At 45.4% G+C, this 15,776-nt stretch overlaps 1 pseudogene; it reads right to left on the reverse strand.

Moving 5' to 3' along the window:
* Positions 1–15,776, reverse strand: part of LOC139422422 (unconventional myosin-XVIIIa-like) — a 92,680-nt pseudogene that overhangs the window by 58,846 nt on the left and 18,058 nt on the right.

Here is a 15,776-nt window from a genome sequence, read left to right on the forward strand (position 1 = left end):
CGAGGTGAGATCTTGCATGGAGCCCCAGACCGAGGGTGATTGACCGTCATCTTGAACTTCTTCCATTTTCTAATAATTGCACCAACAGTTGTTGCCTTCTCACCAAGCTGCTTGCCTATTGTCCTGTAGCCCATCCCAGCCTTGTGCAGGTCTACAATTTTATCCCTGATGTCCTTACACAGCTCTCTGGTCTTGGCCATTGTGGAGAGGTTGGAGTCTGTTTGATTGAGTGTGTGGACAGGTGTCTTTAATACAGGTAATGAGTTCAAGCAGGTGCAGTTAATACAGGTAATGAGTGGAGAACAGGAGGGCTTCTTAAAGAAAAACTAACAGGTCTGTGAGAGCCGGAATTCTTACTGGTTGGTAGGTGATCAGATACTTATGTCATGCAATAAAATGCAAATGAATTACTTAAAAATAAAACAATGTGATTTTCTGGATTTTTGTTTTAGACTCCGTCTCTCACAGTTGAAGTGTACCTATGATAAAAATTAGACCTCTACATGCTTTGTAAGTAGGAAAAACTACAAAATCGGCAGTGTATCAAAAACTTGTTCTCCCCACTGTATATCATTTTGTCATTCTTCTCTTTTTTTGGGGGGGGGGGGTAGTTCAGCTTTAATATTGGAGATAGATTGTGGGTTCTATCAATGTAATTGCCTGCATCATTTCCAACCCCCCATATATATTTGTTTACATGTTTTTTCCCTCCTTATTATTATTTACCCTAACCCTGCCACTCTCCCCTAATTGGAGTAAACTAATGGACAACAATTACTTAGGCTTCTACTTCCAGCTTATACATACAATTCACAGACAGTATTTTTTACATTAGTTATCTTATTTTATTTGTTTTTATTCCTTTTAAGTCCCACCCTTCAGCTCCCATCTACAGTATTTCTTAAGACCATCAATTCGGATTTCTAATTTACATATTTTTCAACTGTGCTGTAATGTTTCACAAATGTTTTGAACCTTTCAATCCTCAACATTTCTACAGTGTAAATTACAGATTAACATTTTTATTAAGAGTATTATTATAGTATTGACCGATTGACTACGGTGGTACCCTTCCTGCAGGTACCCTTCCTTCATGTGGTACCCTTCCTGCAGGTACCCAAGAATGTTGTATAATAATTTAAAATGTAAAAACTCTGGTGTACTTGCTACTCTCCTAGAATATATCCCCTCCTCTATCCTGCTAACCGCAGGCTCCACCCAGAACAGTACCTTCTCAGAGTACATGGAGGGAGCGCTGATGGGGTTGATGACCACCATGTTGGGTCCAGCTTGGGTGTGGATGAGGTTGCCCCCGTAGCGCTGGCGCAGGGAGTGCATCACACTGGACTCATTGAGGTACTGCAGTGAGGACAGGTCCTCCACGCGGTCAAACGATGGAGGGTTTGCCTACACATATGGGTTAGAGGATGGCGTTCAAAGAGGTGATACGCAACAGACTCTTCTCTTCAGATAATGACGCAATAAAAGTACTCGGATCCAATATGAGAACAATTCAAATTAGGTGCATTACAGGGGCCAATCACCATGTACATTTTGGTGAGTTTAGGTTTACCTTCTCCACATCATCCTCATCCACATCCAGCAACGAGCCGTCGCTCTCCAGTCTGATCTTGACTGTCCCCTCTGGCAGACTGCCTGGCTCCGTCTTCAACAGGGTCGCTGTGGTGACCAGTCAGAACAGATTCAGTATCATTATGGTCTATAGCCACAGAGAAAATGTTTGTCTAGGCTGCATCATGTGTTGTACTGAACACCTTTACAAATGCAATACCAATATGGCTTACTACTTCAGTCAGCATAGCAAGAGCAAATTGAACATGCATAAATGTTGATCATATTGGGGTGAATGGTGGCGTTCATCTACTAACCCAAGGCAAATCCATCCTTGTGAACCAGCCATACTTTCTCAGTCCCGTACCAGGCCTTCTCAGCAGCTATCTGCTCCTCAGTCTTCACCTGTGAGAGAGCAGGCCCAAACAGGGTTAGTACATTTCTAAAAGAAGAAAAGCTAGAAGACAGGCGCAGAGGTGTACAGTGCAGTTGGAAAGTACTCAGACCCCTTGACTTTTTCCACACTTTGTTATGTTACAGCCTTATTCTAAAAATAGATTTAAAAAAATGTTTTAATTATCAAATCTTCACAAAATACCCCATAATGACAAAGCGAAAACAGGTTTCATTTTCTTGCAAATGTATTACATTTAAAAAAACATACCTTATTTAGATAAATATTCAGACCCTTTGCTAGGGAGACTCGAAATTGATCATCTTTGAGATGTTTCTACAACATGACTGGAGTCCACCTATGGTAAATTAAATTGATTGGACATGATTTGGAAAGAAACACACCTGCCAAAAAAAAAAAAAAAAAAAAAAAAAAAAAAAATTGTTGACAGTGAATGTCAGTGCAAAAACCAAGCCATGAGGTCAAAGGAATTGTCCGTAGAGCTCAGAGACAGGATTGTGTCGAGGCACAGATCTGGGGAAGGGTAGCAAAACATTTATGCAGCATCGAAAGGCCGCAAGAACACAGTGGCCTCCATCATACTTAAATGGAAAAAGTTTGGAACCACCAAGATTCTTCCCTCTGGAGCTCTCTGACAGACAGATTCGCTCTGGAGGACAACCATCTCTGCAGCAATCCACCATTCAGGCCTTTATGGTAGAGTGGCCAGACAAACCACTCCTCGGTAAAAGGCACATGACAGCCTGCTTGGAGTTTGCCAAAAGGCACCTAAAGACTCTGACCATGATAAACAAAATTATCTGGTCTGATGAAACCAAGATAGAACTCTTTGGCCTGAAAGCCAAGCGTCACATCTGGAGGAAACCTGGCACCATCCCTACGGTGAAGCATGGTGGTGGCAGCATTATGCTGTGGGGATGTTATTCAGCAACAGGGAGACAAGTCAAGATCGAGGGAAAGATAAATCGGAGCAAAGTACAGAGAGATCCTTGATGAAAACCTGCTCCAGAGCGCTCAGGACCTCAGACTGGGGCAACGGTTCACCTTCCAACATGACAATGACCTTATCCAAAACAACGCAGGAGTGGCTTCGGGACAAGTCTCAATGTCCTTGAGTGGCCCAGCCAGGACCCAGACTTGAACCCAATCGCACATCTCTGGAGACGTGAACATTTCTGTGCAACGACACTCCCCATCCAACCTGACAGGACCGGAGAGAGGATCTGCATAGAATGGGAGAAACCCCCCAAATACAGGTGTGCCAAGCTTGTAGCATCATACCCAAGAAGACTCAAGGCTGAAATCGCAGCCAAAGATGCTTCAACAAAATGCTGAGTAAACGGTCGGAATACTTATTTAAATGCGATTTCAGTTTTTTACACATTTGGAAATAAACTATTTTAAACAAACTGTTTTGCTTTGGGGTATCATGTGGGAAATGGGAAATGGGCTCTGGTTTTGCATTGCAGCGTCATCCTCTCCGTGAGGGAGGAGGAGTTTTGTTCTTCCCCATGGAACACCTGGAACACTCCCCCCACACTCTTACCTCCCAAACCCCCACCTGGCCTCCAGAAAGCCCCTCATGGCCCACTAGTCTCTACTGTGTGTGTCTACCATCAGACGAGACGGCCTTCAGGGAGGAGGTGAGGGACCTCGGAGTGTAGTGTCAGGAAAATAACCTCACACTCAACGTCAACAAAACAAAGGAGATGATTGTGGACTTCAGGAAACAGCAGAGGGAGCACCCCCCTATCCACATCGACGGGACAGTAGTGGAGAGGGTAGTAAGTTAAGTTCCTCGGCGTACACATCACGGACAAACTGAATTGGTCCACCCACACAGACGGAGTTGTGAAGAAGGCGCAGCAGCGCCTCTTCAACCTCAGGAGGCTGAAGAAATTTGGCTTGTCACCAAAAGCACTCACAAACTTCTACAGATGCACAATCGAGAGCATCCTGTCGGGCTGTATCACTGCCTGGTACGGCAACTGCTCCGCCCACAACCGTAAGGTTCTCCAGAGGGTAGTGAGGTCTGCACAACGCATCACCGGGGGCAAACTGCCTGCCCTCCAGGACACCTACACCACTCGATGTCACAGGAAGGCCATAAAGATCATCAAGGACAACAACCACCCCGCTATCATCCACAAGGCGAGGTCAGTACAGGTGCATCAAAGTGGGGACCGAGAAACTGAAAAACAGCTTCTATCTCAAGGCCATCAGACTGTTAAACAGCCACCACTAACATTGAGTGGCTGCTGCCAACATACTGACTCAACTCCAGCCACTTTAATGATGGAAATTGATGTAAAAAATGTATCACTAGCCACTTTAAACAATGGCACTTAATATAATGTTTACATACCCTACATTACTCATCTCATATGTATATACTGTACTTGATACCATCTACTGCATCTTGCCTATGCCATTCTGTACCATCACTCATTGATATATCTTTATGTACATATTCCTTATCCATTTACACGTGTGTGTATAAGGTAGTAGTTGTGGAATTGTTAGGTTAGATTACTCGTTGGTTATTACTGCATTGTCGGAACTAGAAGCACAAGCATTTCGCTACACTCGCATTACCATCTGCTACCCATGTGTATGTGACAAATAAAATTTGATATCACCTCCTGCCACCAAAGTACTGAGAGCCCACTCACAGAAAGGATAGGGAGTCACGAATAAAGCCTGCTACATAACCGAACATCATTACACAGCACAACACATGACTGTACTGGCTGCATATCAGCACTTCACCACAAATATTTATGAAGAATGTGAAAGAGATATATTATGAACAAACTAAACACACATCATATGACAATTAATCGGTGGATTAACTCGTACAATTTGAGTTACTAGGTTTTCCTCTAACAGGATCTGAAACTCATACTGAAAAGCAAGCCACATCACTAGACAAGCATACACTCTCACTGTAAACCTACTAGACATGGTCAAATTAATAAGTCATGTATTTCATGAGTTTCTCAATATTCTACCAGTTCATCACAGATACAAAATCCCTGCTGAGGATGTAGGCTCTGTGATTCACACACACACACACACACACACACACACACACACACACACACACACACACACACACACACACACACACACACACACACACACACACACACACACACACACACACACACACACACACACACACACACACACACACGGCAGGATTGAGGGAGATGCATGGGGTATTGCAGTCAGGCATAGCAGTGGGCAGACCTTGGGTTGAGAGGCAGCCGTGTGGGCCACCTGCAGGAGGGCCACATGGTCCTGATCCACCCATGTCTGGAGGAGGGCAGGAAGAGGAGGGGGGTCAATCCAGAGGTCAACTTTAAGGACCATACTGCATGTTCAAACACATGCCAACAGCCAAGTAACAAGTATCTTTTGTGAATTTGGGTGGAAGGTCGGATAACACATGCAGAAAATAACTGACACCCACACGTTGGCTGTGAAAAACAAAATAAATCACTCTGGTCAACTGAAAGAACGCGTTAATCCTTCTAGCTTTACCAGTCTAAATGATTATGTCCAGCCAAGGCCGTCTCTGTGGGAGAGGGTAGGTCATTACTGGGACTTCCTGCACTGCTTCACGGACAGAGGGAAAGAATTCAGTCCACAGCAACATGGTGAGGGAACAAGTATGGGGTGCATGCAGAACCCCTAGGGGGTGAGACAGGGGTAGGGGACGGAGAGGTCAGTTAAAAGAGCAGGCGTACACTCCAGCACGAAACATGAGCACACACTTCAGCCAAGCCTTGTGTGAGAGCAGTGATAGGGGACGGACAGTACCTGAGAGGCCGCCACCGGATACGCAGACAGCAGCAAGCGGAGACGAAACACACAGAGACACAGAAAATAAGAGATGAGACTGCAGAAGGAGGACTGGGGAGATATTAAAACGGTGTTTTTAGAGTGGATGTGAGAGCTGGGATCTGGAATCAACAGGTACAGTCTCAATCCAATCTTAAAGAAAACAAACTTCAACCTCAGGGGAAATGAAAACCCATTTGTCAGAAAGTGAATGCCAAAAGGACAGAATATAGATATTCCTGTGGATCGGGTAAATGAGGACCCACACAGGAGCCTTATTCATACGAGACCTTATCCATAGGACTAAGGAGAGCTCCTAAGCCATGATAGGAGGCCATATGACAGACTGATGTAGGCTACATACACTAAACTGAAAAGACATAACACCGATGCTGCTAGTCAGGGTTCCAATTACAACACCACATGGTACCTCCATAATTCAAACCCTGCTGCTCGTGGGCAACACCAGTTTGGGGCCACATCAGACAGTGCACCTGTCCCCATGCTGATGCACAGCAGGGTGGCACGGACCCATGGTAAGGTAAGACTGGGTAATAGCATAGCAGATCAGGCAGACACACAGGATGAAAGAGAGGATGTTACAGTAGAGCCAGCTCCGGTGAGGTTCTTCCTCAGACGTCTGTGGTTCTCCTCTGTAGGGACCAGCTCCAGAACCTACAGTAGGTCACATCACCAACACAGGTGAGAACAGGTTAATAAGTGTTCAGTGCACACATGAGAACCGCATGCTCCATTGACTAATACTCTACGAGGCAGACATTTGAAGGCAAGCACTCTGTACCTCTGGTTTCTCTACAGCCAATGAGCGAGAGGCAGGAACGAACCCTGGAAGGTGGGCAATAGGGTCGGATAGGGAGGCAGGGATGAAACCTGGGGGCCGGGCAAGAGGATTTTGTTTTGAGGCAGGAATGAAGCCTGGAGGAGGGCCGAGGGGGTTGGCTTTGGCTGTGGGTATGAACTATGAACCCTGTTGGAGGGATGAGGGGGTTTGATTTGGGGGGAGCTGGGATGGGAGGAACAGCAGGAGTGGACATGGAGGTGGGCCTCCTCTGCTTTTTCCTCTGGAGGCTCCTGGCTCTCTACTTCCTTCTCCACTTTGTCCTCCTTACGGTCCTGGGTGAGAGGCCGGTGCTCCTTGGTCCTCCCTCAGCCCATCAGGCTGGCCAGGCCCATGGAGATGTTATCCTTCTTGTCTGAGGAGCGAAGTCTTGGGTACAAATGTGGCTATAGGGGCAGCTTCAGCTGGCTCTGTGCTGGAGGCTTGAGGCTGCTCATCCACTCCCCTAACAACCCTAATCATCTTCCTGGTGGGACCCTGGTCCTCTGTGCTCTCCTGCCTGGAGGTGGTGGTGGCTGGAGGGTCAGGGCCTCCCATTGCACTCCTGGTTGTTTCGCTGGTTGATGATGTCAGCAACTGTGGGTCACCACTTGCTTCGGTTTCAGCTTCCTCACCATTAGACTGAACACACATATAGTAAAAAGAGGAGCCAATCGCAGAGATACTGTGTATCAGACCCAAACCTTTATCGTTTCTGTTCATAAAAGCACCATCTATTGTTCACTGGCCAAAGCCCATGTTATTTGTAGAGTGGCTGGTGGCCATACGGTAGTTATATTACACAAGCAGCTGTCTACATCCAACAGCAGACATGAACTATGTCTAGCCCAGTATTTCACACCACACTTGCCTACTTTTAAATCTTGAAAATGGCTACACAGAGATTACACAGAGATTACACAGAGATTACACAGAGATTAGCTCTAATAATACCTTGGATCATAATGACTGGAAGAAATCCTCTCACAGATTGTCAACATCAGATTAAGTGTGGTTAAAGTTGGCTCTTTCAAAGACCTCTCAGATGGAATATGTGAATGAATGGTCAGTGTTTGCCCAGTATTAATCTTCCTCTGGTGTTTACTCTGACTGCATCAAGGCCAGCAGGTGACACGTCCACTGGCAATATGGTGTTCTATTGTATACCCAACTAAAGGCTTAGGAGATGCCAGTCTTCTATGCTTCATCTCTCAAAAACACCCTGAAAACCCAGAGAGTCAATTACACGGGTGAAGAGAGTGCCACTTGGTTGAGGGAAGAAAAATCTGTGACCTCTAACGACCTAGAAGTAGGTCCCTTGAAGCTTTGACAAGATGCTACCATCGAAAAGCACACAGCGACGTTACGCTTACATCTGAGGCTGGCTTGGTTTCAACTTCAACCTGCCAGAGAGGCTGATCAAACCCAGAACTGAAGCTTCGTCTACATGCAAGAACATCACACATCTCTACCACTAACATGCTTCCTCCATCTACAGACAAAATCATCTCTCTTCAGCCTAAAGCTCAACAGACAGCAGTATTAGCAAATTATTAGAAAGACTGTCAGCAATGTGCAGGAATATACTGAAGGCAAACAAAGGTAAGACAAGACTTCCCTTTTGCCGCCAGAATGAAAAGCACAAACTGTATGGTAGCCACGGTAACAGCCTAGAGGTCATGGGCTGAGCAGGGAGAGAGTTGGTGATGGAAAGGAGGGAGAAAGAGAGGGAGGTAGATGGACAGAAAGTCTGAAAGTAGGAGATGATATGAGGAAGGACTGATGACAATGAGTGAATGCTTAGGGTTGGACGGTAGGTAGGGAGACGAGGACTGGTGTCTTTGCACTAGCTACTACCAACAGGGCAGTAGGAACATGCAGGCTGAGGCAGCACTGAGGACAGAAGACATAAGGAACAGGATGGAATGGATACATATGGTACAGGGTAGTGATGGGCATTCCGGCTCTTTAGGCTCCCAAACGGCTCTATAAAAAAATAAATGTTTTTGTATTTTTTCAAGTCAAACAGTTTGCGAGAGAGTATAATTGAATTAATTGTTTTAACACCAATCATAGTCAAACTATTGCTCATAGACCGCGCCATTGGTTGCGTCCGTTACCATGCCGCCCCCCCAACGCTAACTATGCTAAAAATCCTAGGGGAAACACTGAAGTCAAATCGCTCGGCCCTTTCGAGCCATACACAGAAGAAGTAGGATAAAGACTGAGAACTACATTCATGAGGTGTCAAACCAACAGGACCACAGTATGAAGGCGATAAACAACTGCAAGCATCAGTCATGCCAATGACTGAGCCAATGAAGAGCTCATCTAGATTAAGAATCATACGTTTGGACAAATTATGTATTCAGCATATAAAAGATATCAGAAAAGCATTGATCAGTAGATTTTAGCCTCAGTTCACAGACCACCACTAGAGGGACATCTTACTTTGCTCTTCATTCACTGAGTTTCACTTTGCTTCTAACACCACACGAGGGAGCTATAGCCCCAAAACATCTGCTTCTTCAAATCTAGGAAGGCTTCAGTTACTGCCCTATATTCAACATTCATATGAATAGTCATTTTACCTGAATTAGAATTGAAAAATACATCACACTACATTGATAACTGTACATATTTAGCCTGTCGCTGAGAAAAATAAAATTACTGCAGAATAAAATGCCCCTAAATAAAAGGTACTTTTTAAATTTTTTACATGCCTTGTGAGAAAGCCGGTGACACAACACATGGTCTATGCCTGGCCTGGAGGGAGAGCAGTGTTCAGCTTCTGATTGGGTGTGGTGGGCAGGGGGAGTGGCTCCAGGAGGATAACATGGAACTGCAGGCAGTGCATACCGGCTAGACCAAACTGGCGGAATCTGTCTGCTGTGACACAGCCTAGCCTGCTAATCCATCCCCACAGTATGTGTATGTGTGTGTGTGTGTGTGTGTGTGTGTGTGTGTGTGTGTGTGTGTGTGTGTGTGTGTGTGAGAAAGAGAACGAGAGTGACAGCATGTGGCTGACTGTCTACACATGTTGAAACTGAAGCAGGACCCATGGGGTTAATGTGATATGGTCATGACCCAGACTATAGAGTCACAGTATATACAGACCTGATTACAACACTCATAGAAATCAGGACGAGAGTTAACATTAAACACACCATGCAGATGGACAGTAGCCTGCAAAAACAATCTGATAACACTCTGTTAGAAAGAGCTGGGATCACACGCAAGGCTGACAAATGACTTAAGAGGAAGTGATTCTCAAGCTCAATTTACAAGGTGTAAATGAGCCTTTATTACGAGTATGTTAGATTATAACATGGCAAAGAGTTATTATTGTATTCAGCTGGTGAGAAGAGTCATTTACGAAGGAGGTGAAAAGACACTTCCACACATTAAAACTGCCTCATCATTTTGGAGAGCAAAGTGTGAGTGGAAGCAGAAGGGAAATGGAAGCAGACAGACAGCAGGTCTGTGGAAGATGACAGACAGGCAGAGCCTGAGAGGAGTGTCACAGAGACAGAGGGAATTGTGTTCGAGACAAAGAGGTCACTGCCAACAGGCTATGGTCTCAGAGACATGCGAGGATACATTTGTGCTGTTGTCTGTGCCCAATAATGTTTGTACCATGCTTTGTGCAGCTACCATGTTGTGCTGCTACCATTTTGCTACCATGTTTTTGCCATGTTGTGGTGCTACCATGCTGTATTATCATGTGTTGCTGCCATGCATGTTGTCGTCTTAGGTCTCTCTTTATGTAGTGTTGTGGTGTCTCCCTTGTCGTGATGTGTGTTATGTCCTATTATTTCATTTTTAATTCCAGCCCCCATCCCTGCAGGAGGCCTTTTGCCTTCTGGTAGTCCGTCATTGTAAATAAGAGTTTGTTCTTAACTGGCTTGCCTAGTTGAAGAAAAGGTTAAGTAAAACAAAATATATAAAACAAGAGGCACACCATGCTCCCCTCACTGCCACTAAAGACTCCATTTAGTTCCTTTCAGCCTGCCACTCAGGGCACTGCACGACACATCCTCTCAGTCCACACGCACACCAACTCTCAAAACCCTCACGTGGAAGTATGGATCCATTCACTGGTCTGAATAGATGAGTGTGAGGGAGAGCATGGAGAGGGGGGCAGAGAGACCCACACACAGGGAAATAGAACAGATTCCTCCCAAGGTGCACTACACTAGGGGTGGGACTGGGTGATAAAAAGCAATTACAACACCACATTTCACTTTCTCTACACAGAGGGTTTCAGGGCAATAACAGCTTTGTAGACCATTCCAGACACAAAACACACAGTGATGATAAAGAGCAATGGCAGCTGCCATCAAAAATCTGAAAAACTGGGGGTGTCTGTATAAGTACTGATGTTTAAACACAGCAGAAAGAGGAAGACTATGTCAAGGAAATTCAATTCCTCAGCAGTCCAACTGTTCAGACAACCACACACAGCTTTGTTCATTAATGTTTCCTGAGAGATACGTAAATGCAAATATATCATTCCCTTCCTGATTTAAACTGGCATATGTGAGAGGGCAATGTGGAGCTTGACTGGCTACAGTGGTAGGGGATATGACCTCTGGCTACAGCCTCTGTCCTATGATAATTAGAAAACTTGTGTTAACCTCCTCTTTACAATGAGGAAAAGCCTGGAGGAGGAGGTGGTCACTGTAGTCCAGCCCCTCCAGTAAACCTGACAGCTCTATTATTAGCCGTGGAGCCCCGCCCATCTAATCCCAGCGTCTGTACTAATGTTGAATGTTGACTGTGACAGCCTAGCATCGCCTGCAACTCAATATTATGAAGGTGTTCACACACAGAGAACAAACATATGAAAACAGAACAATTTCAAAGATTTCAATGAGTTACAGTTCATATGAGGAAATCAGTCAATTGAAATAAATTCATTAGGCCCTAATTTATGGATTTCACATGACAGGGAATACAGATCTGCATCTCTTGGTCAGATACCTTTAAAAAAAATGATATGGCCGTGGATCAGAAAACCAGTCAGTATCTGGTGTGACCACCCCTTGCCTCATGCAGCACAACTCAACTCCTTCGCATAGAGTTGATCAGGCTGTTGATTGTGGCCTGTGGAATGTTGTCCCCACTCCTCTTCAATGGCTGTGCGAAGTTGCTGTATATTGGGGGGGGGGGAAACTCCCTCAAAACTTGAGACATCTGTGGCATTGTGTTGGTGACAAACTGCACAAGGTGCACCTGTGTAATGATCATGCGGTTTAATCAAGGTGTGGCATATCTTGGCAATGGAGAAATGCTCACTAACAGGGTTGTAAGCACATTTCTGCACAAAATTTGAGAAGAATAAGCTTCTTGTGCGTATGGAAAAATGGTGGGATCTTTCATTTCATGACACATGGGACCAACACTTTACATGTTGTTTTTATATTTTGTTCAGTACACACATTACACAGTACACAGTACACACAGGCTTAAAATGCCTTAGATAGCTCTTTCGTCCCACCCCACACACATGCGGAGACCTCACCTAGGTCTCTGATGCCCCCAGAGACGAAACCTCTCTCATTGTCACCCAACGCATAGGTTAATCTCCACTGTACTCACATTCTACCATACTGTACATTATGCCTTCTATCTATTCTACCATGCCCAGAAATCTGCTCAATTTTATTCTGTCCACAGCGCACTTGACGACCAGTTCTTATAGCCTTTAGCCGTACCCTTATCCCACTTCGCCTCCGTTCCTCTGGTGATGTAGAGGATAACCCAGGCCCCGTAGCCTCCAGTTCCACTCCTATTCCCCAGGAGCTATCAATTGTTGACTTCTGTAAAAGCCTTGGTTTCATGCATGTTAACATCAGAAGCCTCCTCCCTAAGTTTGTTTTTCTCCACTGCTTTAGTACACTCCGCCAACCCTGATGTTCTAGCCGTGTCTGAATTCCAGGCTTAGGAAGGCCACCAAAAATTGAAATTTCCATCCCCAAGTAGAACATTTTCGCCAAGATAGAACTGCCAAAGTGGGTGGAGTTGCAATTTACTGCAGAAACAGCCTGCAGAGTTATGTAATGCTTTCCACCTCTGTGCCAAAACAGTTTGAGCGTCTACTTTTAAAAATCCACCTTTAAAATAAATAAATCTCACTGTTCCCGCTTGTTATACACCCCCCTCAGCCCCCAGCTGTGCCCTGGACACCATATGTGAATTAATCGCCCCCCCAATCTATCTTTAGAGTTCGTACTGTTAGGTGACCTGAACTGGGATATGCTTAACACCCCGGCCATCCTACAATCTAAGCAAGACGCCCTCAATCTCACACAAATTATCATGGAACCTACCAGATACAACCATAAATCCATAAACACGGGCACCCTCATAGATTTCATCCTGACCAACCTGCCCTCTAAATACACCTCTGCTGTTTTCAACCAGGATCCCAGCGATCACTGCCTCATTGCCTGCGTCCGCTATGGGTCAGCAGTCAAACGACCACCCCTCATCACTGTCAAATGCTCCCTAAAACACTTCACGAGCAGGCCTTTCTAAAACGACCTGGCCCGGGTATCCTGGAAGGATACTGACATTCCGTCAGTAGTGGATGCCTGGTTATTCTTTAAAAGTGCTTTCCTCACCATCTTTAATAAGCATGCCCCATAAAAAAAAAAAATGAACTAAGAACAGATGGTTCACTCCAGACCTGACTGCCCTTGACCAGCACCAAAACATCCTGTAGCATACTGCATTAGCATCAAACAGCCCCTGTGATATGCAACTTTTCAGGGAAGTTAGGAACCAATATACACAGGCAATTAGGAAAGCAAAGAATAGCTTTTTCAAACAGAAATTTGCATCCTGTAGCAAACTCCAAAAAGTTAAAGGACACTGTAAAGTCCATGGAGAATAAGAGCACCTCCTCCCAGCTACCCACTGCACTGAGGCTAGGAGATGATTGTGGACTACAGGAAAAGGAGGATAGAGAACGCCCCCATTCTCGTTGATGGGGCTGTAGTGGAGCAGGTTGAGAGCTACAAGTTCCTTAGTGTCCACATCAACAACAAACTAGAATGGTCCAAACACACCAAGACAGTCGTGAAGAGGGCACGACAAAGCCTATTCCCCCTTCAGGAAACAAAAACGATTTGGCATGGGTCCTGAGATCCTCAAAAGGTTCTACAGCTGCAACATCGAGAGCATCCTGACTGGTTACATCACTGCCTGGTACGGCAATTGCTCAGCCTCCGACCACAAGGCACTACAGATGGTAGTGAGTACGGCCCAGTACACCACCGGGGCTAAGCTGCCTGCCATCCAGTACCTCTACACCAGGCGGTGTCAGAGAAAGGCCCTAAAAATTGTCAAAGACCCTAGCCACACCAGTCATAAACTATTCTCTCTACTACCGCATGGCAAGCGGTACCGGAGTGCCAAGTCTAGGACAAAAATGCTTCTCAACAAGTTTTACCCCCAAGCCATAAGACTCCTGAACAGGCCATCAAATAGCTTCCCGGACTATTTTCATTGTGTGCCTCCCCCCAACCCCTCTTTTTATGCTGCTGCTACTGTCGGTTTATGAATAGTCACTTTAACTATGCATTCATGTACATACTACCTCAATTGGACCGACCGACCAGTGCTTCCGCACATTGGCTAACCGGGCTATCTGCATTGTGTCCCGCCAACCACAACCCCTCTTTTACACTACTGCTACTCTCTGATCATCATATATGCATAGTCACTTTAACCATATCTACATGTACATACCACCTCAATCAGCCTGACTAACCGGTGTCTGCATGTAGCCTCACTACTTTCATAGCCTGTCTTTTTACTGTTGTTTTATTTCTTTACTTACCTATTGTTCACCTAATACCTTTTTTGCACTTTTGGTTAGGGCCTGTAAGTAAGCATTTCACTGTAAGGTGAACACCTGTTGTATTCGGCGCACGTGACGAATAAACTTTGATTTGAGGAAACCGTCACCGCCGATAAATCTACGATAATTGAGAATTTCAATAAGCATTTTTCTACGGCTGGCCATGCTTTCCACCTGGCTACCCCTACCTCGGACAACAGCTCTACACCCCTCACAGCAACTTGCCCAAGCCTCCCCATTTCTCCTTCACCCAAATCCAGATAGCTGATGTTCTGAAAGAGCTGCAAAATCTGGACACCTTCAAATCAGCTGGGATAGACAATCTGGACCCTCTCTTCCTAAAATTATCAGTTGCAATTGTTGCAACCCCTATTACTAGCCTGTTTAACCTCTCTTTCGTATCGTCTGAGATCCCCAAAGATTGGAACGCTGCCGCGGTCATCCCCCTCTTCAAAAAGGGGGAGACACTCCAGACCCAAACTGTTACAGACCTACAGTATATCCATCCTGACCTGCCTTTCTAAAATCTTCAAACGCCAAGTTAACAAACAGATCACCGACCATTTTGAATCCCACCGTACCTTCTCCACTATGCTATCTGGTTTCCGAGCTGATCATGGGTGCACCTCAGCCACGCTCAAGGGTCCGAAACGATATCATAACCGCCATCAATAAAAGACAGTACTGTGCAGCAGTCTTCATTAACCTGGCCAAGGCTTTCGACTCTGTCAATCACCGCATTCTTATCGGCAGACTCAGTAGCCTTGGCTTATCAAATGACTGCCTCGCCTGGTTCACCAACTACTTCTCAGACAGAATTCAGTGTGTTAAATCAGAGGGCCTGTTGTCCGGACCTCTGGCAGTCTCTATGGGGGTACCACAGTGTTCAATTCTCGGGCCGACTCTATTCTCTGTATATATCAATGATGTCACTCTTGCTGCTGGTGATTCTCTGATCCACGTCTACGCATTCTGTATACATCTGGCCCTTCTTTGGACACTGTTAACTAACCTCCAGACGAGCTTTAATGCCATACAACTCTCCTTCCGTGGCCTCCAACTGCTCTTAAATGCAAGTAAAACTAAATGCATGCTCTTCAACCGATCGCTACACTCACCTGCCCATCCGACTAGCATCACTACTCTGGACAGTTCTGACTTAGAATATGTGGACAACTACAAATACCTAGGTGTCTGGTTAGACTGTAAACTCTCCAGACTCACATTAAGCATCTCCA

This window comes from Oncorhynchus clarkii, chromosome 12 (assembly GCF_045791955.1).
Source record: "Oncorhynchus clarkii lewisi isolate Uvic-CL-2024 chromosome 12, UVic_Ocla_1.0, whole genome shotgun sequence".
NCBI classification, from domain to species: Eukaryota; Metazoa; Chordata; class Actinopteri; order Salmoniformes; family Salmonidae; genus Oncorhynchus; species Oncorhynchus clarkii.